Below are 14,460 nucleotides of genomic sequence, written 5' to 3'. Positions count from 1 at the left end.
ATAGACTGGTATATGCATTTATATATATATATACATACGAAATTTTCATATTTTTCTACCCTTACCTATCCACCCCCCCCCCCCCATTAGTAAGTCTCTTTTTCCTCCTTCCCCCTTTCTCTTTATTCTTGGTTTCATAAAAACACTGTGTATATCTCTTGTTCGACCGTCTCGCCATTTTTTTTCATTCACCATAATAACGATACTTTTTTTTTTATTTTTGGTTGAGAAAGAAAGAGACGAAAGAGGAGACGACCGTTCTCTAAAAAAGAGATAAGAAAAAGGAAACGAAACAAAACAAAAAGAGAAGAAGAGATTATACGAGATACTTTTTTTATTTCCTTGTTCTTTTTTATTTTTAATTCTTTCCCTACTCCTTTCTCCACATTTTTTCCCCATCTCAACCAAAACGTATCTACCACTTTCCTCAAATTTCAATATAAAGTCGAGACTAACGTAATAATCGTACGGATCTCGTTATTTCGCTGGTTTTTATGTCATAAAAGAAAAAAAAAGGAAGGAGTAAATGGAAAAAAATAATTGCTCTAACATTTTTCAACCAACTTTTAGAGTCATATGATCGTGTGATTGTGTGTGTTTGAACGAAATTTAATTATATCTATCACGTTCACGCTTACACGTTAATTACAATTTTTGCTATGGTACACTCTGTACAAAAAAAAATTAGTCAAAAAAATAGAAAAAGAAATATTAATAATAATAAAAAATGAATACTCGTTAATAATGCTTTTCAATTCATTCTATCTCCTATTTTCAAATTTATTCTACTATTAAACGTAATTTTATCCATGGATGTGAAAAAAAGAGAGAGAGAGAGAGAGAGAGAGAGAGAAAAGAAAAAAGAAAAAAAAGCGTAAAAAAAAAAAAGAGAAGAAAAGAAAATAATATGTGGATTATATACGAACAATCAAGATTGATTACTATTATAATTAATTTCGGGTAAATACAATGATCGTATTAGGTCGAAATCAAATCGAAATAGTAAATTCGTTAAATAAATGAATTTTATCGGATAAATCTTATATGATCACACATTGGAGATCATCATCGATGATATAATAGTATTAAACCAGCGAGAGTACCTAAGTCACGTAGACGTTACTATATACGATTAAGCTGAACGCACAACAGAATAGTCTCTCTCTCTCTCTCTCTTTCTCTCTCTCTCTGTCTATTTCTCTCTCGCTCTCTCGCATATAGTCGCATTAAATTTAACCGTACCATAATTCTAACTGTTCTACGAGTGACACGTTATCGGCTAGAACGCGAGAGAGAAACTATTCTCTTTAGACAGGATATACGCATACGTCCGTTTCGAATAAATATATATTAATATGTATGTATGTGTGTGTGTGCGTGTTCACATCTGTCTATTCACGTATATCGATTGTGGTCAACATCAATGAATTATTATCAGTGTAAGTGCAATAATTCGATTTTAAATATAAATTATATCTATATGTGCATAGTTGTGTGTGTGTGTGTGTGTGTGTGTGTGTGTGTGTGTGTGTATATATGTACATACGTTCATATCTATCTATTCGCATAAACGCATATCTGTCGTACAAACATCAGGGAATTATTATCAGTGCAATTGTAATAATTCGATTGATAATACGAATTATATATAATTAATTATACTTATATTTATATTATTCTTCTTTTTCTAAATATATCTCTTCGTCACATTAAATATAACGAAATTATTATAATAATTGAAAAGTGGAAGAAAATAATTCGTTAAAAGGATAGAACATTCGATATTAATAGCAAACGTATGCTTCTTCATTTTTCATGAGTAAAAAAGAGAAAAAAAAAATAGTAAAAAAAAGCATCCGTGTGTTCGTGTTTGTGTGAATGAAAGAGAGAAAGGGAGAGGAGAGCGGACAAAAAGAAGAGAGAGAGAGAGTAAAAACGAAGACATAAATTCAATTAAAGAACGAGAAGACCGACCGTTCGCAACTCGGATCGAACTTTTTTTTTCCCGCCCAAACCAGCCAAACTTTCTGACTGAACTTTTTCAATTTTTCTTTAATATATAACTAAGTACGTATGTATCTATATACATATACAGATAATATATATATATATATATAATATGGATACATACTTTATATGTAGATATATAAATCGCCAAACTTTCTCTTCTCTTCTCTTCTCTTTTATTTTCTTCTTTGGTATAGTTTACCACTATGCGATATTCTCTTTATACTCTCAAAGGACCACGAGACGTGACAAATCCGTCTCGATATTCCTCTTAAAGAGTATCCCTTGAAATTGTGTCGGAAATAAACAAGTAGGGAAAGAGTGACAGAGAGAGATAGAAAGAGAGAGAGAGGGAAAGAGAGAGAAGTTGAAGAGGAAAAGAAATTAGAGGTTGAGGAAATAGCAGAGGGAGAGAGATAAAGAAACGATACGAGGGCATTGAAACTTTTTCGAAGCTCGACTCGAACCTTTCTCGTAATCCCGAAGGCGACAAATTCGCTAAAGAAGAGAGAAAGATATATGAACATATGTGTATACGCGTGTATGTGCGTATACGTTTTTGTTTTTGTTTGTTAGGGCATGGAGAAAGATAAAAAAATTTCGTATTCGTCGTTGGCAGACTTTTGTGAAACGAAAAAAAAAAGAAAGGAAGAAAAAAATTTATAAAAATTTTTAAGAAGACGAGTCAAGGACGTTATTTTCTTTCGCAAAAATTATGGACATATATATATATATATATATATATATAAAAGAAGAAAAAAGTAATAATGATTCTCACGTTTCGTCAAAACTCTCCGGACGATTTTGAAAAGATAATCCCGTGTCTGATCTTCACGAGCTCATCCGAATGATACAAGATAAAAGATAAGAGATTAACTTCTCTAATTTATAAAAGAGTAAAGAAAAAAGGGAAGTAAGTTATTTCGTTAGAGAAAGAAAAAAAAAAATATCGTGTCTAAACGAATGATAATATTCATAATGTCGATGAAATTTATAAAAGATAATCTTTCATCGTCCTTTGGTATGACAAGTTGAAAATTAAATTGAAATTACTAGAAACATGATAATTTCGTAATATACAAATCCTTTTGCAAATATATTAAATTGTAAAGATTCTTAAGAGATACAATTTTCTATCCTGTTCGTCGTTCTCTTTCGTTATATACGTATAATACATAGGGTTTACTATATATATACTCGAAAGTGCTCTGACCGTATAGCAGAGTTACAACCACCAACGTAGATTGTAAAATGACAGGGGCGTAAAAGAGGCCGAAGTAGAGTTTCATGCACGTACTTACACCTGCATTTCCATGTATTATACACCTATATACATAGATATACCTATGTGTACCAACAAACATATATGGGTGTTTATGTACACGACCGGACTCGAGAAATAAATCCGTGGACTACCTTGGTCCTTTCCCATCGTTACACCAGCAACACCATCACTACCACAACTATCACCACCACACCAAAGCCACCACTACCGCGCAATACATACGTCGTACCTATACGTACACAGGGTGGGTCGAAAGTTTTCAAGCTGATTTTAAAAATCAATTTTTTAAAAATCTCTTTTTTTTTTTCTTTTGCTACACTTTTTAAGCTAATTTTTCTCGTTTCAGATTGCAAAACTACCAAGTTACTTATAATAATAATGATATTGATATTTATCTACGTAGGAGTAATCGATTTTTTATAATCGTCTAAGAACTTTTGTACCACCCAGAAAGTTTTAACCCACCCTATATATATTTACCTACGGTGTACACACACGTAGACGCCACTTTCTCTCCGAGTACACACGTGAAATATGAAATTATTATCAGACCGCGAAATACGCTTTGGATTAAGGAGAGCTTAAATTGTTCAAACGTTTAAGGATTTCCTTCTTTTTTCCTCTTTCTCTTTTTTCGGAAAAAAAAATTAAAGAAAAAGAAAGAAAAAATTTCTGACTTTCTTTCTTCTACATTTTTCACTCCTACTTTCTCGACCGTTAACTTAACTATTATATAATTCTTCGTAGATTGCGAACGTTCCTACAAAGAAATACAAAAAATATACCGACTAATTTCTAATAACGCCAATTTTTTTTTAATTTCGCAATAGCGAACGCAGTGACGTTTCGATTCAGAGACAAAAATTTGTTGGAGGAATGGAATATTTTTTTATTGAAAAAAAAAAAAAATCATCGAAAAAAAAATTAACCTTTTACGTTACTATTCGCAAAATTTATCGCTAGGATAGATAGGAAGGATCCAAAGTTCCTAGATGATTTTCGAAGATCAATTACTTTAATTTTCTTTTCTTTTTTCTTCGTTGCAAATTTGGAGCCTAAAAAAAGAATACATCTAGAGACTTGATCGATGATTCATATCGATTCATATTTTATATAAAATTTGTTTCTTTACAATTTAAAATATTATTATTAAAACATATAACAAACAAGTCTTACAACACCTTTTCAATTCGATTACTATTAAATCACAAATAATTACGTTACTCTCTCATAGGAACATTTTTACCGTTTGGATTTATAAACAAAAGGAAAAAGAATGACGAGCAGGTGTGTTTTGAACGCGTAGAAAAATGTTTTTGAAAAATAAATCGAATCTATCCTTTTGTTCAGATTTTCATGGGAAATTATTCGTTCATCTGCATCTTTCGAAATTTATGGGGCGCGGGAGAGGAAGAGAGAGAGATTTGTATGGAGTGAGTTGAAGGGGGTGAGGATGGGGGTGAGGATGGGGGTGAAGGTGGAGTGGGAATTGGGGGGTAAGGGGTGAGGAGTGAGGGAAACACGCAACCCTTAACGTACGCCAGAAAATTTTGTCTATAGCTTAGTTATGTATGTATATATGTATGTACGCACGTATGTATATATGTATGTACTATAAATTAATTGCTTCATAAAACTGGTACATACAATAAACCGCGATGTGCTCACCGGAAATTCCTGTCGAATTTATGGCCGTTTATCCACAGATATAATCGCGACGGCCCATTAACCTGACCAACCATTCGAACTTTCCTTCTCTTCTTATTGAAAGATAGATACCTACTCTCTTTCTCTCTGTATGTACACGTATATATGTGTACGTGCATGTTCTTTCTTGCTTTTTTATTTTTCATTTCCTCAACATTTTTAAACAACTTCGTCCAAATCCTTTACGATCTTCTCTCACAAATATAATAATTTATTCTATAATATAAATGTCATCGAACGTATCACAAAGTTCCGAATGATTAAATAAAGTTAATATGAAATCTTTAGAAAGGATACGATTAATATAACGAAATTCTAAAGGATGTGCAAATTTTTTAACGAGAGAAAAAAAATATAATAATAATTATTTGTATCATTATTATTTGCAATGCAGAGATTTTATCGTGTGTATCATAAAAGAAAAGAAAACTGCATCGTCGTGTTTGTAAAAAGAAGAAGAAAAAAGAGAGAGAGAAAGAAAAAAAGGAAAAAATATATATTTGTTATAAAAAAGAAAAATAAGAATTATTAAGAAGAGTAAAAGTTTCTCGCGCCAGGAAAAGAAAATTGTAAATATAAAAAGTTGTGAAGTTGACAGTGTTGGTAAGTAGACACGAAGGATATATATTTTTGTTGAGAAAAAGTAAGTTGCAATAAATCTAAAGAGAGTGACCCAAACAACGACTTTCTCGCAAGATCGTCTTCGTACATGGTTGCTAGATCGTTGTCGGTTAACTCCGTTTACACGGGGGAGTAATATATATATATATATATATATATATATATACATACACACATACACAAATATATATAGATATATTCCCCCATCTTAGCCCACAAAGAAAGATATCCAAGAATAATCTTCCAACGCAAAACTACTTTTTCTCTGTTCCTTTTTTTTTAAACTCTCATTTCATCGAAGAAATTTGTACAAAATGTACGCACATGAAAATATTATAAACAATAAATTAAAGAAAAAAAAGCAGAATTTAAAAAAATTCCTGTCAATAAAAAATAAATCAAAAGTTTTTTAAAGCGAGTTCCGAGATCAATCACTCTTTCTCCGACATTTTTTGAGCTAATTTCCTTTTTCTTTTTTTTCTTTTTTTTTTGAAATTGTAAAAAGATCTATGAAAATATTCCATGAATCACGCGAAAATACTATAATAAACAAATAAGTAAATTTTTATTAATACGGAGATGATATAGGAACGTAGATAATTTTAAAAATCGATTGCGCCTCTCTGGAGACTTTCTTTTTTTAAGCTCGTAGTGTTACAATCTAAAGAAAAAAAAAAAAAAGAAAAAAACTTATCCTAAAAAAAAAAATTTCGAAACAAAAGTAATCGATTTTTTAAATCACTCAGGAATTTACTTTCGTACGACCTAACCTATATCTGTAACCTATATTTCGATTATCTTTCCTTCGTGTTCAAACTTTCGTATATTAAAATTTATGATACGTTAGTTAAACATTCCTTTCATGATGTATATGACGTCTACCTGCAAATTTATGTTTCCTTTATTTATTTTTTTCTTGTAAAAAACGAAACATGTAAAACGTTTAGATATTTACGATTTACGCTCTGTATACATACATTGATAATCCTAATAGTTAGACACATATGCACACGTAGGCAAAAAAAGGGGTTCCTTTTTTTGGAGAGTGACACTCAAACGAAAATTGAAACGAGAAAGCATAATTTCTTGGCTTCTAACGGACGTGTGCGTTTCGTTCGTCGTCGACGATGACGACGACGAAAAGCTTTTTAATTACAGCTTCGCTTTTTACGAAAAAGAGAGAGAGAGAGAGAGAGAGAGAGAGAGAGAGAGAGAGAGAGAGAAACTTATATATCCAACGACACGGAATAAATTCGACGGAATTGCGAGAGGACGCGTCGTATCGTAGAGAAAAAAATTTTACTTGGAAAAATCGAATGGAATCGAATCGAATCGAATCGAATCGAATTTTATTTGAATTTTTTCTCTTCTCCCTTTCCTTTAACTTTTCACATAAAATAAACGTATAAACGATGATATAAATTATCGTTAAACATTAATATTATACTGAGAAGAAACCATTGAACCGGAATAAGATATCGAACCTAACAAACGAACAAACAGAACGAACAATAGAACGAACGATAAAACGAAAGGTAGAAATGAGAGCCGGGCAATAGACTCTCACGAGTTGGTAGCACTCTGTTCCTTTATAAACTAATTAGAGTTAGCTACACGAACGAATTTACGTGCAGTACCGTACCGTGATTCGTTAACTCCCCGCGTACTAAGTTAAATCCCAAGATGCAATAAGAACGTCGATTTTACTAGTTAAAATTCCCTAGTTCTTTGCGAATTTTTTGTGAGACCTTGAGAAAAATATCTTAAAAATATATATATATATACATACACACACACACATATATACTTGTATGTGCCAACATATAATTAATAGCGAACGTAATACATTTTTTGATCAAACGATTAAAAAATAATTACAGAAAGAGAGAACAGTCGATAAAACAGAACGATGATTTGAACGATTCACGATCGAAATATTACATATTCTATCGATATAAAATATAATATATAATATATATACCATTACATTGGAACGATCTAAATATTTCTACGCGATTTTACAGGATCTATTTAATATTCTTTTTTCGTGATTTTCTAGGTTAATTATTTTTTGTTTTATTTCTCTCGTTTTTTTTTTTTTTTAAATCATAAAACTACGAACCTACGAAGCTTTTGAACAGATCCCTCTAAAATTTCGCTACGTAGGGGAATCTCGAATGAATTTTTTTAATTAAACAAACGAAGAAATAAGTGAGATCGATAAAACGGACCGACCGTTTAGGCACAACAACGTGTAAGCACTTAAATCGTTTGTAAGTAGAATAAACACGCAATGTACTGTGAAAAAGACGACATATATATCTACAGAGATACGTATATACATGGATATATAGTTATGAAGATTGCATTGTGAAAGAATTTCATTTTCGTGTTATGAAATTCCATTGGAAACGAACGGATGGATTGTAAGAAAAATAAGAGAGAGAGAAAGAGAAAGAGAGAGAGGAAGAGATAGATAGATAGATAGATAGATAGATAGATAGATAGATAGATAGATAGATAGATAGATAGATAGATAGATAGATAGATAGATATATAGATAGATAGAGAGAGAGAGAGAGGGAGAGACTTAATACGATAATGCAACTTTACATAGAATATGGAAAGCAAGCTGTCTGTTACGAATTAAAACCATCTGTTTTCATTAAAATATCGATTCTCCTTGTTCCTCTTCGATAACTTTGTATTCTCGTTTTCATCATCGTCGAATCGTTAATAAAACGATAAAAAAAAAAAAGAAAGAAAAATTATTATAAGAGTCAATTTATTGAATCTAGGCTTTCTCTCTCTCTCTCTCTCTCCTTCTCTCTTTAAATTCTTTTTCTGTTTTATAGAATAAAAACAAAAGTTACTAGACGATTTTAAAAATCTATTTCGTAATCGACATCGTAGCTTTACCAGAAAAAAGAAAAGAAAAAAAAGAAAAAGAACAAAAAAAGAAGAGTTTACGTTTACATTGGTAAATGTCATATCGTTAAAATATAAAATCTATCGCGAATAATAACAGTTCGTCCGTACTTCTTCCCTTAAAGTAGAAAGAAAGAAAGAAAGAAAGAAAGAAGAAAAAGAAAAATACGAAGAGAATGAAAGAAGACGTAGGTACATCGTCGCATAATATGCGAATGTAAGTAAACGTTACATAATTTATAACATCGATAAAAAAATCCTGCTGCATCCCTTTTCTCTCTTCTCTTCTTCCTCGATCAATCGAATCGAGATGGAATTCGTAAAAATACCTAAGTATAATAAAATACAAACGTATTATATAAACGAGAATATACAAACTTATTATACAAACGAGAATATACAAATATATAGTATATTATATCATATACTAAATATTAATAAATATATAGTATATAAATAATAGTATTATATAACATAATAAATACTATTATTATTATCAAAGACAATACAAAGATATCGTCCATAGTAAGAAAAATTTCATTGCCATACGATAAAATATGATAAATGCGAAGGGGAAAAAATACAAAAAGAAAACCAAAAAAAAAAGGAAAAAGTAATACTCGAAGAGGCAATTAAGAGGATACGAGTAAGGTTTAATGATATTATCAGAATGTCCTAGGGTTTTCCGATAATCAACGAGCTTTTGATCGGATTATCGAGGAAAGTTTTAGAAGGGAGTGGGGAGGAGTGAGAGTATGAGAGTGGGAGGTTTCTGAGGAGAGAAAAGAGAGAGAAAACTTGATGAGATGGCCGAGGGTTACTACTTCGTCGTCGTCGTCGTCGTCGTGGTACACTTTGAACGACAAGAAGAAAGATAAGAAGGGACAACGAAGGGCTGGCGAGCTCCCAGCAGCTGAGCCTGTCTTCTCTTCTCTCAATATGCTCGATTTCACGCTGTCATTACATAATATCGATGTCGATATATATGTATATGTATATATATATATATATATAGTTATATTATAATTAAAGCTTAATCTATAAACCTCGAGTACTTTGGTGTAACTAGTAAATTAGTAAATCGGGTATAATTAGTAAATCGTGTAGAATATTTAAAAAAAAAAAAAAAATGATATATTAAATGTTTTATCCTAATCTTATGGTTTAGAATGTTCGATAATGTTACGTGAATTTTTTTCATACTTGTGTGTGTATGTGTATGTATATGTATATATGTACGTATGTAATTAGCTTTCAATCCATAAATCTTGAGCACTTTCGTATTACGAAAAAATTAATAAATTATAAGAAAAGCTTGTACTTTATATATCCTACAATACGATAGATAATGTATAATATTTAAACAAACGATATATTGAATACTTAACCTAACCTCGTTATTCGAAATGTTCGACGATGCTACGTGAATTTCCTTAGATTTTCTTTAAGATTCGATGATATAATACGATGACTGTTATTGCGAATCGGTTGTGAATCGTGTCGTAAAAACGTTTACGAATTATTTATTCATAAAATATATATATGTGTATATTAATAATCGATTGAAATAACGAGAGATTTATCTTTACGATGGAGATATGCATGCGCACTTACCTCGTGTAATGCGTAGAAACGTGTAAACGCAGAAGCAGGAACGACAACTTTGTAAGACCTTCACTCGACTCTTCTCGGCTTTCATCGGCTCCTCTCGACTCTTTTCTATGAATCTCCTACGTAATCTTCGCGGTATTTCGATGCCAAGAAATGGTTCGACGAGAAGACGTCGATGTTGTTGTTGTTGTAGTTCCTTTTTTTCTTTCATCACCACACGTCTTCTACCTATAAAAAAATTAGTCTATAAACAATTTGTATAAGCACGAGCGTTAATACGCAATATGCTACATACATATAATATTTTATACATTTTATATTTTATATTTTTTGTATAAAATCTGAATATCGCGATATATATATATATATATATATATATATATATATATATATGGATAGAATGTTTTATTTTAAATAATGCTTAAAATTATTACGATATATTATTTTATGTCGAACGAATTAAAAATATTTGTAAAATGCGTTTGTAAAACCAAAACGACAAATGCGATAAACAAATGATACGATCGTGTCGTCGATAATTAAACAAAATAATACTTTGATAACAGAACGTGCAATTACGAAAATGGCGAAAGAGACGTGAAAATTTTCCTTGTCGATTTTTCGATCGTTTGTACGGAAATAACAAGATTTCAGCAAAAAATATATACTCGAGCGAGTAAACGATATTCCGATGCAATGGATTATGATACAAAAATAAATATTACCGTTAAAAAATCAGGTGGATGCAATGGAATCACCGATCAATATTTTCCGACGACACTCGTAAGCTACGCGACGATCGTTCACTGGTCTTCTTCACAACGTTGGTCAAACCAGAATAGCCAACTATCGTAGTCAAGTTAAATATAAAACACTATCAAATAATATGTTTACAATTGATATTAACTCGATAATACAAAATTATGATTCGAATATTATTATCGTTAACATTGAAAAACTAATCTTTTATCCACGATACACTACGCGTAAGACATCTGTACACGCGTTTTAAAAGTTTCGATTATTGCATCGTAACGAAATCAAGTTGCCTAACGAAAGTGTTTACCAACGTCAAGTGAAGTATTTAATAAAACATATCTGAATTATTATAGGGCGATATAATAAATAATTCTATCGAGAAAATTAGAAGCACGAAAGAAGAACAATGTTTGCTATATATACGTATAGGTATATATGCATATATATATTATTCGTATATATTCAATTTGTTATATCGAGATTATTTTGATTAACGACGTTGATACGAGAGAGAAAGAGGGAAAGAGAAAGAGAGAGAGAGAGAGAAAGAGGGAAAGAGAAAGAGAGAGAGGGAAAGAAAGAAAGAAAAAGAGAGAAATATTGAAACGTTCGTTTTTAGTCGCTCGAGGACGTGTGTATGTATACGTATACGCGTATAGGCAGTTGCGGGCCACGATCGCGTATAATAAAGAGAGTAGATTACAATCCTAACCTTTTTAACGATCGAATATACGACGATCTACGTTCAATCGTGGTTTCGAATAAAATCTCCGACCGTGTAAAAATCCATGATCCAGTTCGCGTGATAATTCGTAGTGCGCGTTAATTCGTTAAAACGAATCTTTTTTTTATCAGTGGATCCAACGATATCCTTTGGGACGAAATCATTCGACTAATTTGTTTTTCTCTTTCTATTTTTCTCTTCGAAAGCTATTCTCTCGTAGAAATTTGTTTCGAATCTAACGTGGAATTTGCTATTAACATTACAAACAATTGACAAAATATAAATCTAAAGTGGGTGAACACTTTAAAAGTGAAAGTGAAATTCGCGAGAATTAATTGAAATCGTTTAATCGTGAATGCGTTGTTTCGCGCGTGTATATGTGTGTGTGTCTTTGCGTTCGCCTGTCGCGTTACGTATCTATCAGACAAAATAATGGAAATACTTTGTTTCGATTAAATTAATTATTAATAATCTATTCTAAAATGTAGATTTAGCTATTATGAAATAGCTTATGTTCCATCATCGCTAAGCATTCGTTCGTCCTAAATACGATCTAATTTCTAAGATAGATTACCAACGTAATCCTACGACGTATTTACTTATATTAATTTCTCATTAATGTAAACGCGCATTAATCGGATCAGATAATGTAAACGAAGCGTTTCCATTACTTCGAATCTAACCCGATTTGATTGTTAATTGTTCGATAATTGTTCAAATAATTCTAATATCCATCGAATATATAATATCGTTAGATAATTATTTTCATTAATATTCGTTGGATGTAAACATCGAATACGATACAAAAACTTTATTACACGTCCAAGCCAACAAACGTCACGCATTTACGAGATAGAAATGGTTGGAGTAATGAAGAAAAGAAAAGAAAAGAAAAGAAAAAAAAAGAAAGAAAGAAAAAAATTATTTTTAAGACGCAGTATTAAAAAAGTGATAAAAGTAGAACGGCAAGGTTGCATTAAATTAAATTGGATTAAAAAAAAGAGAGAGAGAGAGAGAGAGACGAAGAGAAAAGAAAAAGAAGCAAAAAAAAAAGAAAAAGAAACATATTTTTTTTTACATCTACGAGAGCACATTCACGATTAAGAAGAACATTTTCCGCAGTGTAGTATATAATAAAGATCATCCTAAAAACGTTTTACTTATGCGAGAACATAAAGGGCTAGTACATAATAAAAAAAAAGTAATATATATTTAGGTTCGGTGATACGACGAAATGACGAAGGTCGGAGGGGTGGGGGAAATAAAGGGAGCTTTACAATTTTAATTCGCAATTGCGACGTTTACGGCAAGGATGGTGGCGCCACATGCATGCATGCGTAAGGATACAGTACGACGTCATTTTTCGTTTCTTTTACGAACGTTTAAGATGTCGCGAATCGATCGGCCGATCTTTTGTGAAATTCTTTTTTGAAAATCTTTTGTGGATCTTGTTGATTTAATAAGTGTAACGTTGTTTCTTCGTCGTCGATGTAAGTGACGTGATAAGTGAGACGCAGTGTTTTCAGTGCGTTCGTTTTGTGAAATTGTAACGTTTGTATCGTACTTCGAATAAGGAGAAGGATAGAGAGAGAGAGAGAGAGAGAGAGAGTGAAAGAGAAAGAGGGGAGACAGAGCCAGAAAGAAAGAAAGAAAGAGAGAGAGGGAGAAAGAAAATCGTAACGTATTTTTTGTGCAACGAAGAAGAACAATCTAGTGGATTTCTTGAAAATTCTACTAATGGTGAGTACTTAAATAAATCTTATCTTTATCTATTCGCAAATTAAAAAAATATATATATATAATTATCATCGTTTGAATTTATTCGTCCGGATAGAAAAATGATAAATCACCGATTAATGGCGGTACTTCGATTGGATGGTAGCCATATTTATTAATTAATTAATTTTTTTTCCTCCTCTTATTATTTCTCTTTTTTTTTTCTTTTTCTCATAATGACACAGAATTGTTAAATAATTCTCGCGTAATTGAAATTGGTACGTATTCGAGAATAGAATTGGAATAAGCATGTGTAACATACGTGTCGTTTGATTAACGACTGTGCTTTTGATAGAAATTTCATTTCTATACGCTGCTTGTAAATGCGATACTCTATTTATGCGATAATCAAATCACTTTACAGAGAGGTTCTCGATTCAAAGCTTACTCGTTAAACGGAATATGAATATAAGTGTATATATACAATATACATACACACATACACATATGTGTATATATATATATATATGTGTATATATATATATATCGTATTTAGATGGTTTGGTATGATTTATAATGAGTGCGAGGTTACACGTTAATGAAATAATGACAAGTAACTTTAGCAAAAGCTAAAGCAATGACGATAAGTATATGTATCATGGGCATGAAGGTAATCGATATTATTCGTTCAATGCACTTATATGTGTGTGTGTGTGTGTGTGTGTGTGTGTGTGTGTGTGTAAAATTCGAGTTAAATTTAAATAATCGTAAGTTTAGATCGCATTATATATTTTTTTATCTTTTTTTATCTTTGCTAAAGAATATCATTTACCAAAAAAGAGAAAATATATGTAATCAAGCATACGTATTAATTCAAATACATCCTTACTGGTATTATGGGATAATAGAATAATTTTTTTCCTTATTTTTTTTTTCTTACATAATACATGTGTGTGTGTATTTTGTTTATTTTTAAAGTCGATAAAAAACTCATCGTTTATAAAAATGAATTAATTAAATAATTAAAAATACACGTTTGCTCTGCAACTATTATTAATTGCGCCTTTTGTTGTGTATATTTTTTCTTTCTTCTTCTTTTTCT

The 14,460-nt window shown here is 31.2% G+C and overlaps 1 protein-coding gene across 7 annotated transcripts in view; it reads right to left on the bottom strand.

Moving 5' to 3' along the window:
* Nucleotides 1-14,460, bottom strand: part of LOC127066163 (putative uncharacterized protein DDB_G0277255) — a 295,758-nt gene that overhangs the window by 232,903 nt on the left and 48,395 nt on the right. For 6 of the 7 annotated variants that reach the window (XM_050999553.1, XM_050999560.1, XM_050999558.1 and 3 more), the window contains one exon: nt 10,163-10,387. The gene's annotated coding sequence lies outside the window, so the exon portion shown is untranslated. Of the gene's footprint in view, nt 1-10,162; nt 10,388-10,884; nt 11,017-14,460 lie in introns of those variants that run through there. The other variant, XM_050999557.1, reaches the window with a different exon arrangement.

Source organism: Vespula vulgaris, chromosome 9 (genome assembly GCF_905475345.1).
Source record: "Vespula vulgaris chromosome 9, iyVesVulg1.1, whole genome shotgun sequence".
Taxonomy (NCBI): Eukaryota; Metazoa; Arthropoda; class Insecta; order Hymenoptera; family Vespidae; genus Vespula; species Vespula vulgaris.
This window is presented reverse-complemented; position numbering and strand designations above follow the sequence as displayed.